Source organism: Paramormyrops kingsleyae, unplaced genomic scaffold (genome assembly GCF_048594095.1).
Source record: "Paramormyrops kingsleyae isolate MSU_618 unplaced genomic scaffold, PKINGS_0.4 ups31, whole genome shotgun sequence".
NCBI classification, from domain to species: Eukaryota; Metazoa; Chordata; class Actinopteri; order Osteoglossiformes; family Mormyridae; genus Paramormyrops; species Paramormyrops kingsleyae.
Genome location: NW_027325969.1, coordinates 35,635 through 59,488, shown reverse-complemented (window position 1 = coordinate 59,488; position 23,854 = coordinate 35,635). Strand labels below are relative to the sequence as shown.

Here is a 23,854-nt window from a genome sequence, read left to right as displayed (position 1 = left end):
GGGCACCAAGTCACTCAGGAAGCCATTGATAACAACATGGCTTCCAACTTCATTATACAAAGTGTGTAACCACCCCAGATAATTGGGTCCAAAGCCAAACTTACCCAATACTTGAAACAGGAAGCGGTGATCTACCCGGTCAAAGGCTTTCTCCTGGTCCAAGCTGACCAGCAGGAGAGGGAGGTTCCTGTCCTCCACCCAGGCGATGGCGTCGCGGATGAGATGGAGGTTCCACGTCGCCGATCGACCCGGTACTCCACACGTCTGATCGCTGTGAACCAGATGAGCCATGGCCTTCTTCAGGCGTTCGGTAAGGGTCTTTGCGATGAGCTTTGTGTCTACACAAAGCATGGTCAGGGGCCTCCAGTTGCCAAGGTCGGCACGATCACCCTTCTTGTGCAACAGGGAAAGAACCCCTGACCTCATGCTCCTAGTGAGCAAACCCCGGCGCTGAACATCCTCTACAACCTGCAGTAATTCCGGCCCGAGGACATCCCAAAAGGTGGAATAAAATTCCACCGGGAGTCCGTCAAGGCCCGGTACCTTGCGGCGGTTCATCCTGCCAAGCACTGCGGTCAGCTCGGCCAAGGTGATGGGGGCTTCTAAGCCGTCCCGAATGTCACTGGGAAGACAAGGTGAGATATTATCTAGGAACCGCTCCCCTGCAACCGGGTCCGTGTCCCTAACCTTAAAAAGATTAAAATAGAACAGTTTAGCAACCTCCAGCATGTCTGATGTTGTCGTTGCCGTGTCGCCGTTTGAGGCACGGAGAGAGACAAAGCTCTTCTCCTCCCGGGCTTCCCTGGCTCTCTGGAAAAAAAAGGCGTTGCACTTTTCATTGTTTTCCAACAGGCACATTTTGTCGCGGAGCATTAGGGCCGAGGCAGCCTGTTCATGCAGGCGCCTCAGCTCACCCTTTATGCCAAGCAGTCGCTCGTGGTCGATGGCGCCCCCGTTGTTGTGAGCGGCGTATTCATCCCGCAACCTTCTCTCCAGCTGCAGAATGGAGAATTTCTTCTCCATCCTGCGCTGCTTGCTGTACTGCATGGAGAAGGTTCGGATCCTATCCTTCACACTCTCCCACCATTCAGCCACGGAGGGGAAGGTAGGCTTGTCCTTCTGCCACTCGGAGAAGTGATCTAAAAAAAGGTGTCTAAAATCGCTCTCCTCCAGGATCTGCAGGTTCATTTTCCAATAGCCGCCCCCACATTCAGGGGCGTCTATGGAAACAGTGGCCTCCACTGCCAAGTGGTCAGTGGGCCACTGTGGGGAGAGGGACACCTTTTTAAAAACAACGGGGGGTGAAGCTAAAATGTAGTCGATGCGACTGCTGGCTCCGCGACTATTATGCCAGGTGAAGCCCGGCATGCTGGGGTTGCATGTCTTAAAACCATCAACAAGTTTAAAGGAACGAATAAAATGGCAAAAGTGCCCAGAGCTGACATCCTGTCTACCCTCCAACGAGATGTTAAAGTCCCCTCCTAAAATCAAGTGTCGATCTGTGACACAGAACGGGGACAACTCTTCAAAGAGAGTTATACGGGATGAGGCCTCCACTGGAGCGTAGACACATATGGCCCGGAGGCGCTGTCCCCTCCATGTGGCGTCCACTCCCAAAACCCTACCTTGAAGAACGGTAAACGATCTTACTTCTTCAAAGGCGCGGTCGCCAAAAAGGATCCCGACGCCTGAGGAGTGGACACCACCTACGCTCCAGTAGGATCTACCCCTCTTCCATTGTCGTGAAAAGAGAGCCTCGTCCCGCTGGTCCCGGAGGTGGACTTCCTGCAGAAAACAAATGCTGAAGGGAGAAGATGCCAGCTGATTAAAAACAGATGTGCGCTTTAAAACGTTCCTCAAACCCCTGACATTCAAGGTGACAATATTAAAATTGGCCATGAAATGTTAAAAAGGTAAAATACAATTAAAAACAACACAATAAAATAATAAAAGCCAGCCATTAAAAACAATACCGCATTACTGCCCCCCCTCCTCAGTCAAACCCAAAAGGCCCCCCAGTTCCAGCCCCCCCAGGTACTCCTGTTCATTTGCTTTGTCCTGCACAATACTGTACTCCTGGGGGGGCGCAGGGGACTGTCCCAGGTCCCACACCGGCTGGGGGGCCCCCAACGTCGGGGAGGGGGGACTCTCTCGGCCTTGGTCCCCGGCCGCCACTGCTGGCAAGGTGGCAGCCGGAGGGCTGGAAGCGTCGGGTTGTGCCTCCCTTCTGCTCTTCTTCCTCCTCCGGGGGGATGCGCCGCTCTTTCTCCTCCTGCTGCTAACACCTGGAGCCAGGACTGGAGACCCCTCCTGCATCGCTGTCGCTGGGGCCTCCTCCACCTCGGCCAGGGCTTCTCCTCCTGCCCCCGTCGCCGGCTGTTCCTGCCCTAATGTGGGGGCTTGCACTCCCCCACCACTCTCCTTGCCGACAGCTCCATTACCCGACAGAGCGTCAGCATACGTCGTTTTCTTCTTAGGGCAGGAACGAGCCAGATGGTCCTCGCCGTTGCAGTAGATGCAGCGACGGGGGCCCTTGCAGTCCCTGGCCATGTGCCCCGACTCCAGGCAGTTGCGGCAGCGTAAGTTGGCGCATCCCTCCAGAGTGTGTCCGAAGCTGTGACACTGTCGGCAGAAGGGAGGCTGTCCGGAATAAAACAAGTAAGCCTTATTGCCCTGTAGATTAAAATAGGCTGGGGGATGACTAAAACCGCCCGCGCCATTAGCGTCCGGGCGCAGGCGGGCCTGGAACTGGCGTCGACCAGTCCAGATCCCCAGCTCATCCCGAATCTCCTTGTGGCCAGGAAGAAGGTCCACATACTTGTTCAGGAACTGGCGGACGGCTTCGGCGGTCACATGCGGGTTAAAACAATGGACAGTTATTACCCGCTTGTCGGGCCACCACAGCGGCTCGATGGTGTATCGTCCCAGGAGAGGGTGCTGGGCCCTCTCCTTGCTCCGCTCCAGGACCTTGCTGTAACCCTCGTCGGTGGACAGGGTGACCTCGAAGAACTGGAAGGGGCCATTCCGCTGTACACAAAGGATGTCCTCCATGCGGAGGCCCAGCTCCCCGAAGGCCACCTCCCGGATGAAGGCCAGGCGGTCGGGGAAGGTGCCTACCTCCCCTTCGGCCCTCCAGCAGAACCGGGCGGTATTACGCAGGCCACCACCTGCTACCAGCCACGGCCCGCTGAAGGGCTTCCTCGCTGCACCGCCGGCCGTCGCCATCCGGGATGGTCCACCGACGTCGTTCCTGGAGCAGAGTCCTCCTGCCGCCGTGGTCCCGACGTCCGCCGTGGTCCTGTCGCCGTCCGCCAATCCGGGATGAGCCGAGGATCACTAAACTATAAAAACACCTAAAAAATAAAAACACCAGTTCACCCAACAGGGCGGCGGACAGGCCACCAGCCACTGCGGGATCCCCAGCCTAATAAAAACAAAAATAAAAGCAGGGATAAAAGGCTAAAAGGAAGGCACGGGTCGCCCCGTGGCAGCGGCGGTCAAGCCACCTACTGGTCACGCATTAGGGTCACCGTGCCTTCCTCTAAAAAACCCGACGCAATCCTTTAAAAGCAGTAAAAGGAGCGTAAAATCCACTTGATCTTAGCCAAAAGGCCGAGAAGCGATACCCACAAATTGCGCCCCGCCGGGCGCCGGCATGCGGGATGCCGACGGAGCTGGCGCGGCTCAGCCCTCACCAGCCCCTCTGGCAGGTGTCGCCCGGCGAGTCCACGCGTGATCCAGGGAGACCACAGCCGCGCCACCGGGCACCTAACGCCAGCCGCTAAGCCGGGCCCAGTCTTCCTTTGACAGCAGCAGTGCAGCTCTGCTTGGGCAGAGCCTCCAAAAATACCATGAACTCATCGCTATCCCTCTCCACGGAAATCTTTAGTAAAAGGCGAAAGATTTATACGGGATGAAGAGAGACCCGAGTCGATATGGGGCCGCCGCCAAGCCCGTCGCCGTTAGCCGGGCCTGCGTGACGCCCCCGCTCGGAGTAGAATGCCCAGGGGCGTCGCAGCCGCCGTCCTCGGGGCCCCGACTCCTCCCTGTCCTCCTGTCCTCTCAAAAGACAGCAATCATTTTAACAAACATGAGGGGAAATTCAAAAGGCAAAGATGACATCATGCCTTACCTCAGCGCAGCTGTCCACCGCACAAACAGTGTGTCACCTTCCTTTAAAAAAAAAAAAAAAAAAAAAAAAAAAAAAGAAAAACGGCGGGAAACGGGGGCCACGCACAGACAGGGCCCCCCCCCTCACAGCACTCAGTCTATTAGTCACTCACTCACTCACTCACTCACTCACTCACTCAGTCAGTCAGTCAGTCAGTCAGTCAGTCAGTCAGTTCTGCCTTTCGACAACAGGGGGCAGTAGAGGTGCACCATTCCCGGAAGCACTGCAATACCGGGTCGATGCGTGGAGCGGACGGGGCAAGCCCCACTTCCGGCTCCCTGTTCCAAAAATCCGTTTAATATGTGGTCCCCTCCATGGGGGAGGTATCAGATATTAAACTGATAAGAACAGATACTACACTTGATCTTAGCCAAAAGGCCGAGAAGCGATACCCACAAATTGCGCCCCGCCGGGCGCCGGCATGCGGGATGCCGACGGAGCTGGCGCGGCTCAGCCCTCACCAGCCCCTCTGGCAGGTGTCGCCCGGCGAGTCCACGCGTGATCCAGGGAGACCACAGCCGCGCCACCGGGCACCTAACGCCAGCCGCTAAGCCGGGCCCAGTCTTCCTTTGACAGCAGCAGTGCAGCTCTGCTTGGGCAGAGCCTCCAAAAATACCATGAACTCATCGCTATCCCTCTCCACGGAAATCTTTAGTAAAAGGCGAAAGATTTATACGGGATGAAGAGAGACCCGAGTCGATATGGGGCCGCCGCCAAGCCCGTCGCCGTTAGCCGGGCCTGCGTGACGCCCCCGCTCGGAGTAGAATGCCCAGGGGCGTCGCAGCCGCCGTCCTCGGGGCCCCGACTCCTCCCTGTCCTCCTGTCCTCTCAAAAGACAGCAATCATTTTAACAAACATGAGGGGAAATTCAAAAGGCAAAGATGACATCATGCCTTACCTCAGCGCAGCTGTCCACCGCACAAACAGTGTGTCACCTTCCTTTAAAAAAAAAAAAAAAAAAAAAAAAAAAAAGAAAAACGGCGGGAAACGGGGGCCACGCACAGACAGGGCCCCCCCCCTCACAGCACTCAGTCTATTAGTCACTCACTCACTCACTCACTCACTCACTCACTCACTCACTCAGTCAGTCAGTCAGTCAGTCAGTCAGTCAGTTCTGCCTTTCGACAACAGGGGGCAGTAGAGGTGCACCATTCCCGGAAGCACTGCAATACCGGGTCGATGCGTGGAGCGGACGGGGCAAGCCCCACTTCCGGCTCCCTGTTCCAAAAATCCGTTTAATATGTGGTCCCCTCCATGGGGGACGTATCAGATATTAAACTGATAAGAACAGATACTACACTTGATCTTAGCCAAAAGGCCGAGAAGCGATACCCACAAATTGCGCCCCGCCGGGCGCCGGCATGCGGGATGCCGACGGAGCTGGCGCGGCTCAGCCCTCACCAGCCCCTCTGGCAGGTGTCGCCCGGCGAGTCCACGCGTGATCCAGGGAGACCACAGCCGCGCCACCGGGCACCTAACGCCAGCCGCTAAGCCGGGCCCAGTCTTCCTTTGACAGCAGCAGTGCAGCTCTGCTTGGGCAGAGCCTCCAAAAATACCATGAACTCATCGCTATCCCTCTCCACGGAAATCTTTAGTAAAAGGCGAAAGATTTATACGGGATGAAGAGAGACCCGAGTCGATATGGGGCCGCCGCCAAGCCCGTCGCCGTTAGCCGGGCCTGCGTGACGCCCCCGCTCGGAGTAGAATGCCCAGGGGCGTCGCAGCCGCCGTCCTCGGGGCCCCGACTCCTCCCTGTCCTCCTGTCCTCTCAAAAGACAGCAATCATTTTAACAAACATGAGGGGAAATTCAAAAGGCAAAGATGACATCATGCCTTACCTCAGCGCAGCTGTCCACCGCACAAACAGTGTGTCACCTTCCTTTAAAAAAAAAAAAAAAAAAAAAAGAAAAACGGCGGGAAACGGGGGCCACGCACAGACAGGGCCCCCCCCCTCACAGCACTCAGTCTATTAGTCACTCACTCACTCACTCACTCACTCAGTCAGTCAGTCAGTCAGTCAGTCAGTCAGTTCTGCCTTTCGACAACAGGGGGCAGTAGAGGTGCACCATTCCCGGAAGCACTGCAATACCGGGTCGATGCGTGGAGCGGACGGGGCAAGCCCCACTTCCGGCTCCCTGTTCCAAAAATCCGTTTAATATGTGGTCCCCTCCATGGGGGACGTATCAGATATTAAACTGATAAGAACAGATACTACACTTGATCTTAGCCAAAAGGCCGAGAAGCGATACCCACAAATTGCGCCCCGCCGGGCGCCGGCATGCGGGATGCCGACGGAGCTGGCGCGGCTCAGCCCTCACCAGCCCCTCTGGCAGGTGTCGCCCGGCGAGTCCACGCGTGATCCAGGGAGACCACAGCCGCGCCACCGGGCACCTAACGCCAGCCGCTAAGCCGGGCCCAGTCTTCCTTTGACAGCAGCAGTGCAGCTCTGCTTGGGCAGAGCCTCCAAAAATACCATGAACTCATCGCTATCCCTCTCCACGGAAATCTTTAGTAAAAGGCGAAAGATTTATACGGGATGAAGAGAGACCCGAGTCGATATGGGGCCGCCGCCAAGCCCGTCGCCGTTAGCCGGGCCTGCGTGACGCCCCCGCTCGGAGTAGAATGCCCAGGGGCGTCGCAGCCGCCGTCCTCGGGGCCCCGACTCCTCCCTGTCCTCCTGTCCTCTCAAAAGACAGCAATCATTTTAACAAACATGAGGGGAAATTCAAAAGGCAAAGATGACATCATGCCTTACCTCAGCGCAGCTGTCCACCGCACAAACAGTGTGTCACCTTCCTTTAAAAAAAAAAAAAAAAAAAAAAAAAAAAAGAAAAACGGCGGGAAACGGGGGCCACGCACAGACAGGGCCCCCCCCCTCACAGCACTCAGTCTATTAGTCACTCACTCACTCACTCACTCACTCAGTCAGTCAGTCAGTCAGTCAGTCAGTCAGTTCTGCCTTTCGACAACAGGGGGCAGTAGAGGTGCACCATTCCCGGAAGCACTGCAATACCGGGTCGATGCGTGGAGCGGACGGGGCAAGCCCCACTTCCGGCTCCCTGTTCCAAAAATCCGTTTAATATGTGGTCCCCTCCATGGGGGACGTATCAGATATTAAACTGATAAGAACAGATACTACACTTGATCTTAGCCAAAAGGCCGAGAAGCGATACCCACAAATTGCGCCCCGCCGGGCGCCGGCATGCGGGATGCCGACGGAGCTGGCGCGGCTCAGCCCTCACCAGCCCCTCTGGCAGGTGTCGCCCGGCGAGTCCACGCGTGATCCAGGGAGACCACAGCCGCGCCACCGGGCACCTAACGCCAGCCGCTAAGCCGGGCCCAGTCTTCCTTTGACAGCAGCAGTGCAGCTCTGCTTGGGCAGAGCCTCCAAAAATACCATGAACTCATCGCTATCCCTCTCCACGGAAATCTTTAGTAAAAGGCGAAAGATTTATACGGGATGAAGAGAGACCCGAGTCGATATGGGGCCGCCGCCAAGCCCGTCGCCGTTAGCCGGGCCTGCGTGACGCCCCCGCTCGGAGTAGAATGCCCAGGGGCGTCGCAGCCGCCGTCCTCGGGGCCCCGACTCCTCCCTGTCCTCCTGTCCTCTCAAAAGACAGCAATCATTTTAACAAACATGAGGGGAAATTCAAAAGGCAAAGATGACATCATGCCTTACCTCAGCGCAGCTGTCCACCGCACAAACAGTGTGTCACCTTCCTTTAAAAAAAAAAAAAAAAAAAAAAAAAAAAAAGAAAAACGGCGGGAAACGGGGGCCACGCACAGACAGGGCCCCCCCCCTCACAGCACTCAGTCTATTAGTCACTCACTCACTCACTCACTCACTCACTCACTCACTCACTCAGTCAGTCAGTCAGTCAGTCAGTCAGTCAGTTCTGCCTTTCGACAACAGGGGGCAGTAGAGGTGCACCATTCCCGGAAGCACTGCAATACCGGGTCGATGCGTGGAGCGGACGGGGCAAGCCCCACTTCCGGCTCCCTGTTCCAAAAATCCGTTTAATATGTGGTCCCCTCCATGGGGGACGTATCAGATATTAAACTGATAAGAACAGATACTACACTTGATCTTAGCCAAAAGGCCGAGAAGCGATACCCACAAATTGCGCCCCGCCGGGCGCCGGCATGCGGGATGCCGACGGAGCTGGCGCGGCTCAGCCCTCACCAGCCCCTCTGGCAGGTGTCGCCCGGCGAGTCCACGCGTGATCCAGGGAGACCACAGCCGCGCCACCGGGCACCTAACGCCAGCCGCTAAGCCGGGCCCAGTCTTCCTTTGACAGCAGCAGTGCAGCTCTGCTTGGGCAGAGCCTCCAAAAATACCATGAACTCATCGCTATCCCTCTCCACGGAAATCTTTAGTAAAAGGCGAAAGATTTATACGGGATGAAGAGAGACCCGAGTCGATATGGGGCCGCCGCCAAGCCCGTCGCCGTTAGCCGGGCCTGCGTGACGCCCCCGCTCGGAGTAGAATGCCCAGGGGCGTCGCAGCCGCCGTCCTCGGGGCCCCGACTCCTCCCTGTCCTCCTGTCCTCTCAAAAGACAGCAATCATTTTAACAAACATGAGGGGAAATTCAAAAGGCAAAGATGACATCATGCCTTACCTCAGCGCAGCTGTCCACCGCACAAACAGTGTGTCACCTTCCTTTAAAAAAAAAAAAAAAAAAAAAAGAAAAACGGCGGGAAACGGGGGCCACGCACAGACAGGGCCCCCCCCCTCACAGCACTCAGTCTATTAGTCACTCACTCACTCACTCACTCACTCACTCACTCAGTCAGTCAGTCAGTCAGTCAGTCAGTCAGTTCTGCCTTTCGACAACAGGGGGCAGTAGAGGTGCACCATTCCCGGAAGCACTGCAATACCGGGTCGATGCGTGGAGCGGACGGGGCAAGCCCCACTTCCGGCTCCCTGTTCCAAAAATCCGTTTAATATGTGGTCCCCTCCATGGGGGACGTATCAGATATTAAACTGATAAGAACAGATACTACACTTGATCTTAGCCAAAAGGCCGAGAAGCGATACCCACAAATTGCGCCCCGCCGGGCGCCGGCATGCGGGATGCCGACGGAGCTGGCGCGGCTCAGCCCTCACCAGCCCCTCTGGCAGGTGTCGCCCGGCGAGTCCACGCGTGATCCAGGGAGACCACAGCCGCGCCACCGGGCACCTAACGCCAGCCGCTAAGCCGGGCCCAGTCTTCCTTTGACAGCAGCAGTGCAGCTCTGCTTGGGCAGAGCCTCCAAAAATACCATGAACTCATCGCTATCCCTCTCCACGGAAATCTTTAGTAAAAGGCGAAAGATTTATACGGGATGAAGAGAGACCCGAGTCGATATGGGGCCGCCGCCAAGCCCGTCGCCGTTAGCCGGGCCTGCGTGACGCCCCCGCTCGGAGTAGAATGCCCAGGGGCGTCGCAGCCGCCGTCCTCGGGGCCCCGACTCCTCCCTGTCCTCCTGTCCTCTCAAAAGACAGCAATCATTTTAACAAACATGAGGGGAAATTCAAAAGGCAAAGATGACATCATGCCTTACCTCAGCGCAGCTGTCCACCGCACAAACAGTGTGTCACCTTCCTTTAAAAAAAAAAAAAAAAAAAAAAGAAAAACGGCGGGAAACGGGGGCCACGCACAGACAGGGCCCCCCCCCTCACAGCACTCAGTCTATTAGTCACTCACTCACTCACTCACTCACTCACTCACTCAGTCAGTCAGTCAGTCAGTCAGTCAGTCAGTTCTGCCTTTCGACAACAGGGGGCAGTAGAGGTGCACCATTCCCGGAAGCACTGCAATACCGGGTCGATGCGTGGAGCGGACGGGGCAAGCCCCACTTCCGGCTCCCTGTTCCAAAAATCCGTTTAATATGTGGTCCCCTCCATGGGGGACGTATCAGATATTAAACTGATAAGAACAGATACTACACTTGATCTTAGCCAAAAGGCCGAGAAGCGATACCCACAAATTGCGCCCCGCCGGGCGCCGGCATGCGGGATGCCGACGGAGCTGGCGCGGCTCAGCCCTCACCAGCCCCTCTGGCAGGTGTCGCCCGGCGAGTCCACGCGTGATCCAGGGAGACCACAGCCGCGCCACCGGGCACCTAACGCCAGCCGCTAAGCCGGGCCCAGTCTTCCTTTGACAGCAGCAGTGCAGCTCTGCTTGGGCAGAGCCTCCAAAAATACCATGAACTCATCGCTATCCCTCTCCACGGAAATCTTTAGTAAAAGGCGAAAGATTTATACGGGATGAAGAGAGACCCGAGTCGATATGGGGCCGCCGCCAAGCCCGTCGCCGTTAGCCGGGCCTGCGTGACGCCCCCGCTCGGAGTAGAATGCCCAGGGGCGTCGCAGCCGCCGTCCTCGGGGCCCCGACTCCTCCCTGTCCTCCTGTCCTCTCAAAAGACAGCAATCATTTTAACAAACATGAGGGGAAATTCAAAAGGCAAAGATGACATCATGCCTTACCTCAGCGCAGCTGTCCACCGCACAAACAGTGTGTCACCTTCCTTTAAAAAAAAAAAAAAAAAAAAAAAAAAAAAGAAAAACGGCGGGAAACGGGGGCCACGCACAGACAGGGCCCCCCCCCTCACAGCACTCAGTCTATTAGTCACTCACTCACTCACTCACTCACTCAGTCAGTCAGTCAGTCAGTCAGTCAGTCAGTTCTGCCTTTCGACAACAGGGGGCAGTAGAGGTGCACCATTCCCGGAAGCACTGCAATACCGGGTCGATGCGTGGAGCGGACGGGGCAAGCCCCACTTCCGGCTCCCTGTTCCAAAAATCCGTTTAATATGTGGTCCCCTCCATGGGGGACGTATCAGATATTAAACTGATAAGAACAGATACTACACTTGATCTTAGCCAAAAGGCCGAGAAGCGATACCCACAAATTGCGCCCCGCCGGGCGCCGGCATGCGGGATGCCGACGGAGCTGGCGCGGCTCAGCCCTCACCAGCCCCTCTGGCAGGTGTCGCCCGGCGAGTCCACGCGTGATCCAGGGAGACCACAGCCGCGCCACCGGGCACCTAACGCCAGCCGCTAAGCCGGGCCCAGTCTTCCTTTGACAGCAGCAGTGCAGCTCTGCTTGGGCAGAGCCTCCAAAAATACCATGAACTCATCGCTATCCCTCTCCACGGAAATCTTTAGTAAAAGGCGAAAGATTTATACGGGATGAAGAGAGACCCGAGTCGATATGGGGCCGCCGCCAAGCCCGTCGCCGTTAGCCGGGCCTGCGTGACGCCCCCGCTCGGAGTAGAATGCCCAGGGGCGTCGCAGCCGCCGTCCTCGGGGCCCCGACTCCTCCCTGTCCTCCTGTCCTCTCAAAAGACAGCAATCATTTTAACAAACATGAGGGGAAATTCAAAAGGCAAAGATGACATCATGCCTTACCTCAGCGCAGCTGTCCACCGCACAAACAGTGTGTCACCTTCCTTTAAAAAAAAAAAAAAAAAAAAAAAAAAAAAAGAAAAACGGCGGGAAACGGGGGCCACGCACAGACAGGGCCCCCCCCCTCACAGCACTCAGTCTATTAGTCACTCACTCACTCACTCACTCACTCACTCACTCAGTCAGTCAGTCAGTCAGTCAGTCAGTCAGTTCTGCCTTTCGACAACAGGGGGCAGTAGAGGTGCACCATTCCCGGAAGCACTGCAATACCGGGTCGATGCGTGGAGCGGACGGGGCAAGCCCCACTTCCGGCTCCCTGTTCCAAAAATCCGTTTAATATGTGGTCCCCTCCATGGGGGACGTATCAGATATTAAACTGATAAGAACAGATACTACACTTGATCTTAGCCAAAAGGCCGAGAAGCGATACCCACAAATTGCGCCCCGCCGGGCGCCGGCATGCGGGATGCCGACGGAGCTGGCGCGGCTCAGCCCTCACCAGCCCCTCTGGCAGGTGTCGCCCGGCGAGTCCACGCGTGATCCAGGGAGACCACAGCCGCGCCACCGGGCACCTAACGCCAGCCGCTAAGCCGGGCCCAGTCTTCCTTTGACAGCAGCAGTGCAGCTCTGCTTGGGCAGAGCCTCCAAAAATACCATGAACTCATCGCTATCCCTCTCCACGGAAATCTTTAGTAAAAGGCGAAAGATTTATACGGGATGAAGAGAGACCCGAGTCGATATGGGGCCGCCGCCAAGCCCGTCGCCGTTAGCCGGGCCTGCGTGACGCCCCCGCTCGGAGTAGAATGCCCAGGGGCGTCGCAGCCGCCGTCCTCGGGGCCCCGACTCCTCCCTGTCCTCCTGTCCTCTCAAAAGACAGCAATCATTTTAACAAACATGAGGGGAAATTCAAAAGGCAAAGATGACATCATGCCTTACCTCAGCGCAGCTGTCCACCGCACAAACAGTGTGTCACCTTCCTTTAAAAAAAAAAAAAAAAAAAAAAAAAAAAAAGAAAAACGGCGGGAAACGGGGGCCACGCACAGACAGGGCCCCCCCCCTCACAGCACTCAGTCTATTAGTCACTCACTCACTCACTCACTCACTCACTCACTCACTCACTCAGTCAGTCAGTCAGTCAGTCAGTCAGTCAGTTCTGCCTTTCGACAACAGGGGGCAGTAGAGGTGCACCATTCCCGGAAGCACTGCAATACCGGGTCGATGCGTGGAGCGGACGGGGCAAGCCCCACTTCCGGCTCCCTGTTCCAAAAATCCGTTTAATATGTGGTCCCCTCCATGGGGGACGTATCAGATATTAAACTGATAAGAACAGATACTACACTTGATCTTAGCCAAAAGGCCGAGAAGCGATACCCACAAATTGCGCCCCGCCGGGCGCCGGCATGCGGGATGCCGACGGAGCTGGCGCGGCTCAGCCCTCACCAGCCCCTCTGGCAGGTGTCGCCCGGCGAGTCCACGCGTGATCCAGGGAGACCACAGCCGCGCCACCGGGCACCTAACGCCAGCCGCTAAGCCGGGCCCAGTCTTCCTTTGACAGCAGCAGTGCAGCTCTGCTTGGGCAGAGCCTCCAAAAATACCATGAACTCATCGCTATCCCTCTCCACGGAAATCTTTAGTAAAAGGCGAAAGATTTATACGGGATGAAGAGAGACCCGAGTCGATATGGGGCCGCCGCCAAGCCCGTCGCCGTTAGCCGGGCCTGCGTGACGCCCCCGCTCGGAGTAGAATGCCCAGGGGCGTCGCAGCCGCCGTCCTCGGGGCCCCGACTCCTCCCTGTCCTCCTGTCCTCTCAAAAGACAGCAATCATTTTAACAAACATGAGGGGAAATTCAAAAGGCAAAGATGACATCATGCCTTACCTCAGCGCAGCTGTCCACCGCACAAACAGTGTGTCACCTTCCTTTAAAAAAAAAAAAAAAAAAAAAAGAAAAACGGCGGGAAACGGGGGCCACGCACAGACAGGGCCCCCCCCCTCACAGCACTCAGTCTATTAGTCACTCACTCACTCACTCACTCACTCACTCACTCAGTCAGTCAGTCAGTCAGTCAGTCAGTCAGTTCTGCCTTTCGACAACAGGGGGCAGTAGAGGTGCACCATTCCCGGAAGCACTGCAATACCGGGTCGATGCGTGGAGCGGACGGGGCAAGCCCCACTTCCGGCTCCCTGTTCCAAAAATCCGTTTAATATGTGGTCCCCTCCATGGGGGACGTATCAGATATTAAACTGATAAGAACAGATACTACACTTGATCTTAGCCAAAAGGCCGAGAAGCGATACCCACAAATTGCGCCCCGCCGGGCGCCGGCATGCGGGATGCCGACGGAGCTGGCGCGGCTCAGCCCTCACCAGCCCCTCTGGCAGGTGTCGCCCGGCGAGTCCACGCGTGATCCAGGGAGACCACAGCCGCGCCACCGGGCACCTAACGCCAGCCGCTAAGCCGGGCCCAGTCTTCCTTTGACAGCAGCAGTGCAGCTCTGCTTGGGCAGAGCCTCCAAAAATACCATGAACTCATCGCTATCCCTCTCCACGGAAATCTTTAGTAAAAGGCGAAAGATTTATACGGGATGAAGAGAGACCCGAGTCGATATGGGGCCGCCGCCAAGCCCGTCGCCGTTAGCCGGGCCTGCGTGACGCCCCCGCTCGGAGTAGAATGCCCAGGGGCGTCGCAGCCGCCGTCCTCGGGGCCCCGACTCCTCCCTGTCCTCCTGTCCTCTCAAAAGACAGCAATCATTTTAACAAACATGAGGGGAAATTCAAAAGGCAAAGATGACATCATGCCTTACCTCAGCGCAGCTGTCCACCGCACAAACAGTGTGTCACCTTCCTTTAAAAAAAAAAAAAAAAAAAAAAGAAAAACGGCGGGAAACGGGGGCCACGCACAGACAGGGCCCCCCCCCTCACAGCACTCAGTCTATTAGTCACTCACTCACTCACTCACTCACTCACTCACTCAGTCAGTCAGTCAGTCAGTCAGTCAGTCAGTTCTGCCTTTCGACAACAGGGGGCAGTAGAGGTGCACCATTCCCGGAAGCACTGCAATACCGGGTCGATGCGTGGAGCGGACGGGGCAAGCCCCACTTCCGGCTCCCTGTTCCAAAAATCCGTTTAATATGTGGTCCCCTCCATGGGGGACGTATCAGATATTAAACTGATAAGAACAGATACTACACTTGATCTTAGCCAAAAGGCCGAGAAGCGATACCCACAAATTGCGCCCCGCCGGGCGCCGGCATGCGGGATGCCGACGGAGCTGGCGCGGCTCAGCCCTCACCAGCCCCTCTGGCAGGTGTCGCCCGGCGAGTCCACGCGTGATCCAGGGAGACCACAGCCGCGCCACCGGGCACCTAACGCCAGCCGCTAAGCCGGGCCCAGTCTTCCTTTGACAGCAGCAGTGCAGCTCTGCTTGGGCAGAGCCTCCAAAAATACCATGAACTCATCGCTATCCCTCTCCACGGAAATCTTTAGTAAAAGGCGAAAGATTTATACGGGATGAAGAGAGACCCGAGTCGATATGGGGCCGCCGCCAAGCCCGTCGCCGTTAGCCGGGCCTGCGTGACGCCCCCGCTCGGAGTAGAATGCCCAGGGGCGTCGCAGCCGCCGTCCTCGGGGCCCCGACTCCTCCCTGTCCTCCTGTCCTCTCAAAAGACAGCAATCATTTTAACAAACATGAGGGGAAATTCAAAAGGCAAAGATGACATCATGCCTTACCTCAGCGCAGCTGTCCACCGCACAAACAGTGTGTCACCTTCCTTTAAAAAAAAAAAAAAAAAAAAAAAAAAAAAAGAAAAACGGCGGGAAACGGGGGCCACGCACAGACAGGGCCCCCCCCCTCACAGCACTCAGTCTATTAGTCACTCACTCACTCACTCACTCACTCAGTCAGTCAGTCAGTCAGTCAGTCAGTCAGTTCTGCCTTTCGACAACAGGGGGCAGTAGAGGTGCACCATTCCCGGAAGCACTGCAATACCGGGTCGATGCGTGGAGCGGACGGGGCAAGCCCCACTTCCGGCTCCCTGTTCCAAAAATCCGTTTAATATGTGGTCCCCTCCATGGGGGACGTATCAGATATTAAACTGATAAGAACAGATACTACACTTGATCTTAGCCAAAAGGCCGAGAAGCGATACCCACAAATTGCGCCCCGCCGGGCGCCGGCATGCGGGATGCCGACGGAGCTGGCGCGGCTCAGCCCTCACCAGCCCCTCTGGCAGGTGTCGCCCGGCGAGTCCACGCGTGATCCAGGGAGACCACAGCCGCGCCACCGGGCACCTAACGCCAGCCGCTAAGCCGGGCCCAGTCTTCCTTTGACAGCAGCAGTGCAGCTCTGCTTGGGCAGAGCCTCCAAAAATACCATGAACTCATCGCTATCCCTCTCCACGGAAATCTTTAGTAAAAGGCGAAAGATTTATACGGGATGAAGAGAGACCCGAGTCGATATGGGGCCGCCGCCAAGCCCGTCGCCGTTAGCCGGGCCTGCGTGACGCCCCCGCTCGGAGTAGAATGCCCAGGGGCGTCGCAGCCGCCGTCCTCGGGGCCCCGACTCCTCCCTGTCCTCCTGTCCTCTCAAAAGACAGCAATCATTTTAACAAACATGAGGGGAAATTCAAAAGGCAAAGATGACATCATGCCTTACCTCAGCGCAGCTGTCCACCGCACAAACAGTGTGTCACCTTCCTTTAAAAAAAAAAAAAAAAAAAAAAAAAAAAAAGAAAAACGGCGGGAAACGGGGGCCACGCACAGACAGGGCCCCCCCCCTCACAGCACTCAGTCTATTAGTCACTCACTCACTCACTCACTCACTCACTCACTCAGTCAGTCAGTCAGTCAGTCAGTCAGTCAGTTCTGCCTTTCGACAACAGGGGGCAGTAGAGGTGCACCATTCCCGGAAGCACTGCAATACCGGGTCGATGCGTGGAGCGGACGGGGCAAGCCCCACTTCCGGCTCCCTGTTCCAAAAATCCGTTTAATATGTGGTCCCCTCCATGGGGGACGTATCAGATATTAAACTGATAAGAACAGATACTACACTTGATCTTAGCCAAAAGGCCGAGAAGCGATACCCACAAATTGCGCCCCGCCGGGCGCCGGCATGCGGGATGCCGACGGAGCTGGCGCGGCTCAGCCCTCACCAGCCCCTCTGGCAGGTGTCGCCCGGCGAGTCCACGCGTGATCCAGGGAGACCACAGCCGCGCCACCGGGCACCTAACGCCAGCCGCTAAGCCGGGCCCAGTCTTCCTTTGACAGCAGCAGTGCAGCTCTGCTTGGGCAGAGCCTCCAAAAATACCATGAACTCATCGCTATCCCTCTCCACGGAAATCTTTAGTAAAAGGCGAAAGATTTATACGGGATGAAGAGAGACCCGAGTCGATATGGGGCCGCCGCCAAGCCCGTCGCCGTTAGCCGGGCCTGCGTGACGCCCCCGCTCGGAGTAGAATGCCCAGGGGCGTCGCAGCCGCCGTCCTCGGGGCCCCGACTCCTCCCTGTCCTCCTGTCCTCTCAAAAGACAGCAATCATTTTAACAAACATGAGGGGAAATTCAAAAGGCAAAGATGACATCATGCCTTACCTCAGCGCAGCTGTCCACCGCACAAACAGTGTGTCACCTTCCTTTAAAAAAAAAAAAAAAAAAAAAAAAAAAAAGAAAAACGGCGGGAAACGGGGGCCACGCACAGACAGGGCCCCCCCCCTCACAGCACTCAGTCTATTAGTCACTCACTCACTCACTCACTCACTCAGTCAGTCAGTCAGTCAGTCAGTCAGTCAGTTCTGCCTTTCGACAACAGGGGGCAGTAGAGGTGCACCATTCCCGGAAGCACTGCAATACCGGGTCGATGCGTGGAGCGGACGGGGCAAGCCCCACTTCCGGCTCCCTGTTCCAAAAATCCGTTTAATATGTGGTCCCCTCCATGGGGGACGTATCAGATATTAAACTGATAAGAACAGATACTACACTTGATCTTAGCCAAAAGGCCGAGAAGCGATACCCACAAATTGCGCCCCGCCGGGCGCCGGCATGCGGGATGCCGACGGAGCTGGCGCGGCTCAGCCCTCACCAGCCCCTCTGGCAGGTGTCGCCCGGCGAGTCCACGCGTGATCCAGGGAGACCACAGCCGCGCCACCGGGCACCTAACGCCAGCCGCTAAGCCGGGCCCAGTCTTCCTTTGACAGCAGCAGTGCAGCTCTGCTTGGGCAGAGCCTCCAAAAATACCATGAACTCATCGCTATCCCTCTCCACGGAAATCTTTAGTAAAAGGCGAAAGATTTATACGGGATGAAGAGAGACCCGAGTCGATATGGGGCCGCCGCCAAGCCCGTCGCCGTTAGCCGGGCCTGCGTGACGCCCCCGCTCGGAGTAGAATGCCCAGGGGCGTCGCAGCCGCCGTCCTCGGGGCCCCGACTCCTCCCTGTCCTCCTGTCCTCTCAAAAGACAGCAATCATTTTAACAAACATGAGGGGAAATTCAAAAGGCAAAGATGACATCATGCCTTACCTCAGCGCAGCTGTCCACCGCACAAACAGTGTGTCACCTTCCTTTAAAAAAAAAAAAAAAAAAAAAAAAAAGAAAAACGGCGGGAAACGGGGGCCACGCACAGACAGGGCCCCCCCCCTCACAGCACTCAGTCTATTAGTCACTCACTCACTCAGTCAGTCAGTCAGTCAGACAGTCAGTCAGTCAGTCAGTCAGTCAGTTCTGCCTTTCGACAACAGGGGGCAGTAGAGGTGCACCATTCCCGGAAGCACTGCAATACCGGGTCGATGCGTGGAGCGGACGGGGCAAGCCCCACTTCCGGCTCCCTGTTCCAAAAATCCGTTTAATATGTGGTCCCCTCCATGGGGGACGTATCAGATATTAAACTGATAAGAACAGATACTACACTTGATCTTAGCCAAAAGGCCGAGAAGCGATACCCACAAATTGCGCCCCGCCGGGCGCCGGCATGCGGGATGCCGACGGAGCTGGCGCGGCTCAGCCCTCACCAGCCCCTCTGGCAGGTGTCGCCCGGCGAGTCCACGCGTGATCCAGGGAGACCACAGCCGCGCCACCGGGCACCTAACGCCAGCCGCTAAGCCGGGCCCAGTCTTCCTTTGACAGCAGCAGTGCAGCTCTGCTTGGGCAGAGCCTCCAAAAATACCATGAACTCATCGCTATCCCTCTCCACGGAAATCTTTAGTAAAAGGCGAAAGATTTATACGGGATGAAGAGAGACCCGAGTCGATATGGGGCCGCCGCCAAGCCCGTCGCCGTTAGCCGGGCCTGCGTGACGCCCCCGCTCGGAGTAGAATGCCCAGGGGCGTCGCAGCCGCCGTCCTCGGGGCCCCGACTCCTCCCTGTCCTCCTGTCCTCTCAAAAGACAGCAATCATTTTAACAAACATGAGGGGAAATTCAAAAGGCAAAGATGACATCATGCCTTACCTCAGCGCAGCTGTCCACCGCACAAACAGTGTGTCACCTTCCTTTAAAAAAAAAAAAAAAAAAAAAAAAAAAAAAGAAAAACGGCGGGAAACGGGGGCCACGCACAGACAGGGCCCCCCCCCTCACAGCACTCAGTCTATTAGTCACTCACTCACTCACTCACTCACTCACTCACTCACTCACTCAGTCAGTCAGTCAGTCAGTCAGTCAGTCAGTTCTGCCTTTCGACAACAGGGGGCAGTAGAGGTGCACCATTCCCGGAAGCACTGCAATACCGGGTCGATGCGTGGAGCGGACGGGGCAAGCCCCACTTCCGGCTCCCTGTTCCAAAAATCCGTTTAATATGTGGTCCCCTCCATGGGGGACGTATCAGATATTAAACTGATAAGAACAGATTTTTTTTTTTTTTTTTTTTCAATACTTTATTTAACAGTTCTGCACACACATTAACACAAGCAATTTAAGACATTGAATAAAAACCACACTTTTAAAACATGGCATTGTCAACACGGAATATTAAAACAACCTCTTCCTGCAAAAACAGTACTCATCATAAAGCAACATAACAACAATGTAAAAGGTTGAAATTTTCCAAGTTATACACATCAATGCCTGTACAACCAAACGTTAATAATATATATTAAAATAGAATTAAACAAGCAAAATATGCAGAACTATATATAAACAATACAATCAACAATTAAAATTCCAAACAAATAACCTTTAATTACATTGATATGGCCATTTATACAAATAAAATGTCACCTCAAATGCAAGTCATTAAAAAGTTAAAACCTTAAAAGAGGAACAGACCCGCAGACCTCAAACTTCAAACACAAGGGTCGGGTTAAAACAGGGTTATATACCATCCTCACACACATAAAATCTGTGACTTCGGGCATAAAATACGGTTAATCACAAACACAAAGCACATCAAACAAGTTAAAATGTTAATAAATAATGTTAATATTAATAAACACGTGCTAAAAGTGATCAACCAGTAGTGCACAATAAGTTCTGTACATGCAATTATTTAAAAAAAATAAATAAATAAATAAATATTTGAAATACAACACACGCACAAAAACCAAGCACACTTACCTAAAACCCAAAGTACCTTCTGTGTGCTCCAGAAAGGTGCGTCATGTCCACCCTGTAGAATGGAGCGTCACCACCTAAACAACACGGGGCTAAAGCCAAAAGAGGCCCTTCCACCTCTCCTTGGCCTCGTGATAGCCCCGCTGGATGACGTCAGTCTCCATCCTGAAACCCAAGTCGGCCCGAATTTTACGGAATACCCCTTGTGCCTCCAGATGAACCCCTCTGCGGATGAGCGCGGTCCTGGCATTCCACAGCTCTCGCTTGGTAATGCTGACCAGCAGCCACATCCAGGGGCCGAAGGGGTTATGGAGGTTGGGGTCCCGCCCCTTCAACACCTTGTCGTAGGTCAGACCGGGCTGCGGGTCCACACGTCCACACAGGCCCGCTACCAACCCCCAAACTCTCTGTGCATGCCCACAGTCCCAAAACACGTGCCTGATGGTCTCATCCTCGCTGCACTCGGGCCTGGGGCAGCGGGGGTGTCTGGTCAGCTTATGCCTATGTAAGACGTCCCTGACTGGCAGCTTACCATGAAGGCACTGCCAGTTCAGGTCCTGCAGCCTGTGATCCAAACCCTTAGGCTGGATTCTCGCCCATGTGCCTTCCTCCAGGCCCAGCATGGCCCGAGTATCCCTATGACCAAGCAAAGCACTGTAAAGCGCTCTATGCTTGGTCAAGGCCTCTGTCTTGACACCTGCCGGAAAAGACTTACTCCACTTAACAGCGTGGCTGTAGTGGGCCGGCAGGGTCTCAGCCTTGGGCCCGGCGTTGGTCCACGACGCCACCAGACGTCTCATGGGCAGGGCCAGCCACAAGTGAACAAAATACTGGTGGGGGTGCTCGAGGGGAGCTGCCAGGCGCGTGCAGAGCTGCGAGAAGAACAGGCAGTCAAGCTTGAGAGGAAAGTCAATAACATCCCTCCCCCCACTGTCCTTTCCGAGATACATCACTTCCCTACGCACGTACTCGTACCTGCCCCCCCAGACGAGGTTGAAAACGTCCTTCGTCAGGCCTCTGCGCATGAAGCGGGGCAAAGGGTACACATGTGCAAGGTAGAGCAGGGTGGGAAGAATATCCACTTTTAAGGCTAAAACCTTACCTTGGAAGGACAGGGACCTGGACTTCCACAGTCCGATCTTCCGCCTGGCGATCGTCAAACGCTCTTCCCAGTTTACCCGGGCAGCACCTTTCGAAAGAAAGTTAACCCCCAACACCTTGAGAGGGCCGCCGCAGAGAGTGAGCCCCCCCGGGACGTCCTCTCTCGCCTTCCAGCTGCCAAAGTACTTGACCACCGACTTGCTCAGGTTAAGTGCAGCCCCGGAGGCCTTCCCGAACGCCTGCACCAAGCCCAGGGCGTGACCGAGCGCATGGTCCGAGCACACAAACAGAGTGGTATCGTCTGCGTACTGGGCCAGCTTTACCGTCAGGCCCCCACTCCCTGGCAGGATCAGGCCGTTGATACCTGGATGGGCACGGATGGCGCTCGCCAACGGCTCTATATATAGAGCGTAGAGGAGGGGGGAGAGAGGGCAACCCTGCCTCACTCCACTTGACTGGGGAACCCAATCACTGAGGGAACCATTAATCGACACATGGCTACCAACCTCAGTATAAAGCGCATGAACCCATCCCAAGAACTTAGGCCCAAAACCTAGCCTGCTCAATACCCCAAACAGGAAGCAGTGGTCCACTCGGTCAAACGCCTTCTCCTGGTCCAAGCTAACGAGTGCCAGAGGGACATTCCTGTCCTCAGCCCAGGCGATCGCGTCCCGAATTAAATGTAAATTCCAAGTCGCAGATCGACCCGGGACCCCGCAAGTCTGGTCACTATGGACCAGGTGGGTCATGGCCTTTTTTAGGCGCTCAGTTAGGGTCTTTGCTATGATCTTTGCATCTACGCAAAGCATTGTCAGGGGTCTCCAGTTGCCAAGTTCGGCACGATCGCCCTTCTTGTACAACAAAGACAAGACCCCTGACCGCATGCTCTTGGTGAGCATGCCCTGACGCTGCACGTCCTCAGCCACTTCTAGCAGCTCCGGCCCGAGGACTTCCCAAAACGTGGAATAGAATTCCACGGGGAGTCCATCGAGACCAGGAACTTTGCGCCGGTTCATTTTGCCTAGCACCTCAGTCAGCTCGGCTAGAGTGAAGGGGGCATCTAAGCTGTCCCTTGCCTCACTGGGAAGACTAGGTTTGAGTTTAGATAAAAACTGCTCCCCTAGCTCAGGTTCGGTCTCCCTTTTCTTAAAAAGGTCACCGTAAAAACATTTAGCAACCTCCAGCATCCGGGCCGAATCGGAGACCAGGTTGCCTCCTTGGTCCCGGAGGGCAGTGAAACACTTTTCCTCACGGGCCAGTTTCACCTTATTAAAGAAGAAGGCTGTACATTTCTCATTCTCCTCCCTTTCCAAAGCCCTGGCCCAAAACAAGGAGGCCGCAGCCGATTGCTCGTGCAGGCCCCTCAGCTTAGCTTTGGCTGCCTGCACCTCCTCAAAGTTAAAAGCCCCTCCGTTGTTGTGGCGGGCATACTCCCTCTGCAGCCTGGTCTCTAGCCGTTGGATTTCGTAAAGCCTTTTAGCTTTACGCTGGCCGCAATAGTGGATAGCTAGAGCTCTAACCCTCTCTTTTACGCTCTCCCACCATGCGGCCGTGGAGACGTAGGCTGCCTTACAGCCCCGCCACGCAGTAAAATGATCCAGGAAGAGAGACCTAAAGTCTCTCTCTTCTAAGATCTCCACGTTCAGCTTCCAATAGCCCCTCCCGAAGGTAGGGGCGTCAATGGAAACTGTGGCCTCGACCGATGTATGGTCCGAGTACCACCGTGGAGACCTCAAAACCTTCCTAAAAACAACAGAGGGCGAAGCTAAAATATAATCAATACGGCTGCTGGCCCCACGACTGTTGTGCCAGGTATGGCCCGGATCTGTGGGGTTGCACGTTTTAAAACCATCAGAGAGGTTGAGGCTGCGGATCAAATTCCTAAAATGTTTAGTGCTGACATCCCCTTTCCCTTCTAAAAAAGTATTGAAGTCCCCTCCTAAAATTATGTGTCTATTAGTGACACAAAACTGGGCCAGCTCCTCAAAAAGCGCAATGCGGGACGAGGCCTCCACTGGAGCGTAAACGCACATCGCCCGGATGTGCTGACCTCTCCAGGTGGCGTCCACTCCCAAAACCCTTCCCTGCACTACAGTGAAGGTACTCACATTCTCAAAGGCCCGGTCACCAAAAAGGATGCCGACGCCTGAAGAATGGACACCACCAACGCTCCAGCAGGACTTACCCCTCTTCCACGCTTGTGAGAAAAGAGCCACGTCCCGCTGGTCCCTGAGGTGGACTTCCTGCAAGAAACAGAGATTGAAAGGGGAGGATGTCAGTTCATCAAAGACCGCGGCCCTTTTGACTGGGTTCCTCAACCCTCTGACGTTAACAGTAAAAATTTTAAAATCAGCCATGGGGGGATTAAAAAAAGAATAAAACAATAAGAAATTAAAACCATAAAAATTTTAAAAACTATAAACCCTAAAACCAGCTATTAAGACCCCTGTTCCCCCTCCCCGCTCATGCCCAGAATTTTCCCCAGCATGGAGTCCTCCAGGTAGGCCTGGTCGTTTGGTGAAACCTCCAGGCCCGAAAAGGTAATGTCCTCCTGGGGAAGGGCTGGGGACAACATTGACAAATTCCAACTTATATCTTCTGTTTTGGGGGCGGGGGGCGATACGACCTGTACAGGGGCCTCAGCTGGGGGCGCCGCCTC

General features: G+C 55.5%; 33 non-coding genes and 1 pseudogene across 33 annotated transcripts; all 34 read right to left on the bottom strand.

The window, feature by feature from the left end:
- Positions 1-3,819: 3,819 nt before the first annotated feature.
- Positions 3,820-3,933, bottom strand: LOC140584289 (U5 spliceosomal RNA). The gene has a single exon (XR_011986251.1). It is a non-coding gene; the product is annotated as a U5 spliceosomal RNA (small nuclear RNA).
- A 436-nt stretch (positions 3,934-4,369) lies between these two features.
- On the bottom strand, positions 4,370-4,561 carry LOC140585219 (U2 spliceosomal RNA). The gene has a single exon (XR_011987179.1). It is a non-coding gene; the product is annotated as a U2 spliceosomal RNA (small nuclear RNA).
- Positions 4,562-4,756: 195 nt separating this feature from the next.
- On the bottom strand, positions 4,757-4,870 carry LOC140584288 (U5 spliceosomal RNA). Its single transcript, XR_011986250.1, has one exon. It is a non-coding gene; the product is annotated as a U5 spliceosomal RNA (small nuclear RNA).
- Positions 4,871-5,309: 439 nt separating this feature from the next.
- On the bottom strand, positions 5,310-5,501 carry LOC140585247 (U2 spliceosomal RNA). The gene has a single exon (XR_011987207.1). It is a non-coding gene; the product is annotated as a U2 spliceosomal RNA (small nuclear RNA).
- Positions 5,502-5,696: 195 nt separating this feature from the next.
- LOC140584287 (U5 spliceosomal RNA) lies at positions 5,697-5,810 on the bottom strand. The gene has a single exon (XR_011986249.1). It is a non-coding gene; the product is annotated as a U5 spliceosomal RNA (small nuclear RNA).
- A 416-nt stretch (positions 5,811-6,226) lies between these two features.
- On the bottom strand, positions 6,227-6,418 carry LOC140585236 (U2 spliceosomal RNA). Its single transcript, XR_011987196.1, has one exon. It is a non-coding gene; the product is annotated as a U2 spliceosomal RNA (small nuclear RNA).
- A 195-nt stretch (positions 6,419-6,613) lies between these two features.
- Positions 6,614-6,727, bottom strand: LOC140584286 (U5 spliceosomal RNA). The gene has a single exon (XR_011986248.1). It is a non-coding gene; the product is annotated as a U5 spliceosomal RNA (small nuclear RNA).
- Positions 6,728-7,150: 423 nt separating this feature from the next.
- LOC140585225 (U2 spliceosomal RNA) lies at positions 7,151-7,342 on the bottom strand. Its single transcript, XR_011987185.1, has one exon. It is a non-coding gene; the product is annotated as a U2 spliceosomal RNA (small nuclear RNA).
- Positions 7,343-7,537: 195 nt separating this feature from the next.
- Positions 7,538-7,651, bottom strand: LOC140584284 (U5 spliceosomal RNA). The gene has a single exon (XR_011986246.1). It is a non-coding gene; the product is annotated as a U5 spliceosomal RNA (small nuclear RNA).
- A 440-nt stretch (positions 7,652-8,091) lies between these two features.
- Positions 8,092-8,283, bottom strand: LOC140585213 (U2 spliceosomal RNA). Its single transcript, XR_011987173.1, has one exon. It is a non-coding gene; the product is annotated as a U2 spliceosomal RNA (small nuclear RNA).
- A 195-nt stretch (positions 8,284-8,478) lies between these two features.
- LOC140584283 (U5 spliceosomal RNA) lies at positions 8,479-8,592 on the bottom strand. The gene has a single exon (XR_011986245.1). It is a non-coding gene; the product is annotated as a U5 spliceosomal RNA (small nuclear RNA).
- A 424-nt stretch (positions 8,593-9,016) lies between these two features.
- On the bottom strand, positions 9,017-9,208 carry LOC140585202 (U2 spliceosomal RNA). Its single transcript, XR_011987162.1, has one exon. It is a non-coding gene; the product is annotated as a U2 spliceosomal RNA (small nuclear RNA).
- Positions 9,209-9,403: 195 nt separating this feature from the next.
- On the bottom strand, positions 9,404-9,517 carry LOC140584282 (U5 spliceosomal RNA). Its single transcript, XR_011986244.1, has one exon. It is a non-coding gene; the product is annotated as a U5 spliceosomal RNA (small nuclear RNA).
- Positions 9,518-9,941: 424 nt separating this feature from the next.
- Positions 9,942-10,133, bottom strand: LOC140585191 (U2 spliceosomal RNA). The gene has a single exon (XR_011987151.1). It is a non-coding gene; the product is annotated as a U2 spliceosomal RNA (small nuclear RNA).
- A 195-nt stretch (positions 10,134-10,328) lies between these two features.
- LOC140584281 (U5 spliceosomal RNA) lies at positions 10,329-10,442 on the bottom strand. The gene has a single exon (XR_011986243.1). It is a non-coding gene; the product is annotated as a U5 spliceosomal RNA (small nuclear RNA).
- A 423-nt stretch (positions 10,443-10,865) lies between these two features.
- On the bottom strand, positions 10,866-11,057 carry LOC140585180 (U2 spliceosomal RNA). Its single transcript, XR_011987140.1, has one exon. It is a non-coding gene; the product is annotated as a U2 spliceosomal RNA (small nuclear RNA).
- A 195-nt stretch (positions 11,058-11,252) lies between these two features.
- On the bottom strand, positions 11,253-11,366 carry LOC140584280 (U5 spliceosomal RNA). Its single transcript, XR_011986242.1, has one exon. It is a non-coding gene; the product is annotated as a U5 spliceosomal RNA (small nuclear RNA).
- Positions 11,367-11,798: 432 nt separating this feature from the next.
- On the bottom strand, positions 11,799-11,990 carry LOC140585169 (U2 spliceosomal RNA). The gene has a single exon (XR_011987129.1). It is a non-coding gene; the product is annotated as a U2 spliceosomal RNA (small nuclear RNA).
- Positions 11,991-12,185: 195 nt separating this feature from the next.
- LOC140584279 (U5 spliceosomal RNA) lies at positions 12,186-12,299 on the bottom strand. The gene has a single exon (XR_011986241.1). It is a non-coding gene; the product is annotated as a U5 spliceosomal RNA (small nuclear RNA).
- A 440-nt stretch (positions 12,300-12,739) lies between these two features.
- On the bottom strand, positions 12,740-12,931 carry LOC140585158 (U2 spliceosomal RNA). Its single transcript, XR_011987118.1, has one exon. It is a non-coding gene; the product is annotated as a U2 spliceosomal RNA (small nuclear RNA).
- A 195-nt stretch (positions 12,932-13,126) lies between these two features.
- On the bottom strand, positions 13,127-13,240 carry LOC140584278 (U5 spliceosomal RNA). Its single transcript, XR_011986240.1, has one exon. It is a non-coding gene; the product is annotated as a U5 spliceosomal RNA (small nuclear RNA).
- A 424-nt stretch (positions 13,241-13,664) lies between these two features.
- LOC140585147 (U2 spliceosomal RNA) lies at positions 13,665-13,856 on the bottom strand. Its single transcript, XR_011987107.1, has one exon. It is a non-coding gene; the product is annotated as a U2 spliceosomal RNA (small nuclear RNA).
- A 195-nt stretch (positions 13,857-14,051) lies between these two features.
- On the bottom strand, positions 14,052-14,165 carry LOC140584277 (U5 spliceosomal RNA). The gene has a single exon (XR_011986239.1). It is a non-coding gene; the product is annotated as a U5 spliceosomal RNA (small nuclear RNA).
- Positions 14,166-14,589: 424 nt separating this feature from the next.
- On the bottom strand, positions 14,590-14,781 carry LOC140585136 (U2 spliceosomal RNA). The gene has a single exon (XR_011987096.1). It is a non-coding gene; the product is annotated as a U2 spliceosomal RNA (small nuclear RNA).
- Positions 14,782-14,976: 195 nt separating this feature from the next.
- Positions 14,977-15,090, bottom strand: LOC140584276 (U5 spliceosomal RNA). The gene has a single exon (XR_011986238.1). It is a non-coding gene; the product is annotated as a U5 spliceosomal RNA (small nuclear RNA).
- A 424-nt stretch (positions 15,091-15,514) lies between these two features.
- Positions 15,515-15,706, bottom strand: LOC140585125 (U2 spliceosomal RNA). The gene has a single exon (XR_011987085.1). It is a non-coding gene; the product is annotated as a U2 spliceosomal RNA (small nuclear RNA).
- A 195-nt stretch (positions 15,707-15,901) lies between these two features.
- Positions 15,902-16,015, bottom strand: LOC140584275 (U5 spliceosomal RNA). Its single transcript, XR_011986237.1, has one exon. It is a non-coding gene; the product is annotated as a U5 spliceosomal RNA (small nuclear RNA).
- Positions 16,016-16,447: 432 nt separating this feature from the next.
- Positions 16,448-16,639, bottom strand: LOC140585114 (U2 spliceosomal RNA). The gene has a single exon (XR_011987074.1). It is a non-coding gene; the product is annotated as a U2 spliceosomal RNA (small nuclear RNA).
- Positions 16,640-16,834: 195 nt separating this feature from the next.
- Positions 16,835-16,948, bottom strand: LOC140584273 (U5 spliceosomal RNA). The gene has a single exon (XR_011986235.1). It is a non-coding gene; the product is annotated as a U5 spliceosomal RNA (small nuclear RNA).
- A 423-nt stretch (positions 16,949-17,371) lies between these two features.
- LOC140585102 (U2 spliceosomal RNA) lies at positions 17,372-17,563 on the bottom strand. Its single transcript, XR_011987062.1, has one exon. It is a non-coding gene; the product is annotated as a U2 spliceosomal RNA (small nuclear RNA).
- Positions 17,564-17,758: 195 nt separating this feature from the next.
- On the bottom strand, positions 17,759-17,872 carry LOC140584272 (U5 spliceosomal RNA). Its single transcript, XR_011986234.1, has one exon. It is a non-coding gene; the product is annotated as a U5 spliceosomal RNA (small nuclear RNA).
- Positions 17,873-18,296: 424 nt separating this feature from the next.
- Positions 18,297-18,488, bottom strand: LOC140585091 (U2 spliceosomal RNA). The gene has a single exon (XR_011987051.1). It is a non-coding gene; the product is annotated as a U2 spliceosomal RNA (small nuclear RNA).
- Positions 18,489-18,683: 195 nt separating this feature from the next.
- LOC140584271 (U5 spliceosomal RNA) lies at positions 18,684-18,797 on the bottom strand. Its single transcript, XR_011986233.1, has one exon. It is a non-coding gene; the product is annotated as a U5 spliceosomal RNA (small nuclear RNA).
- A 440-nt stretch (positions 18,798-19,237) lies between these two features.
- Positions 19,238-19,456, bottom strand: LOC140584169 (U2 spliceosomal RNA; annotated as a pseudogene).
- Positions 19,457-23,854: the final 4,398 nt, after the last annotated feature.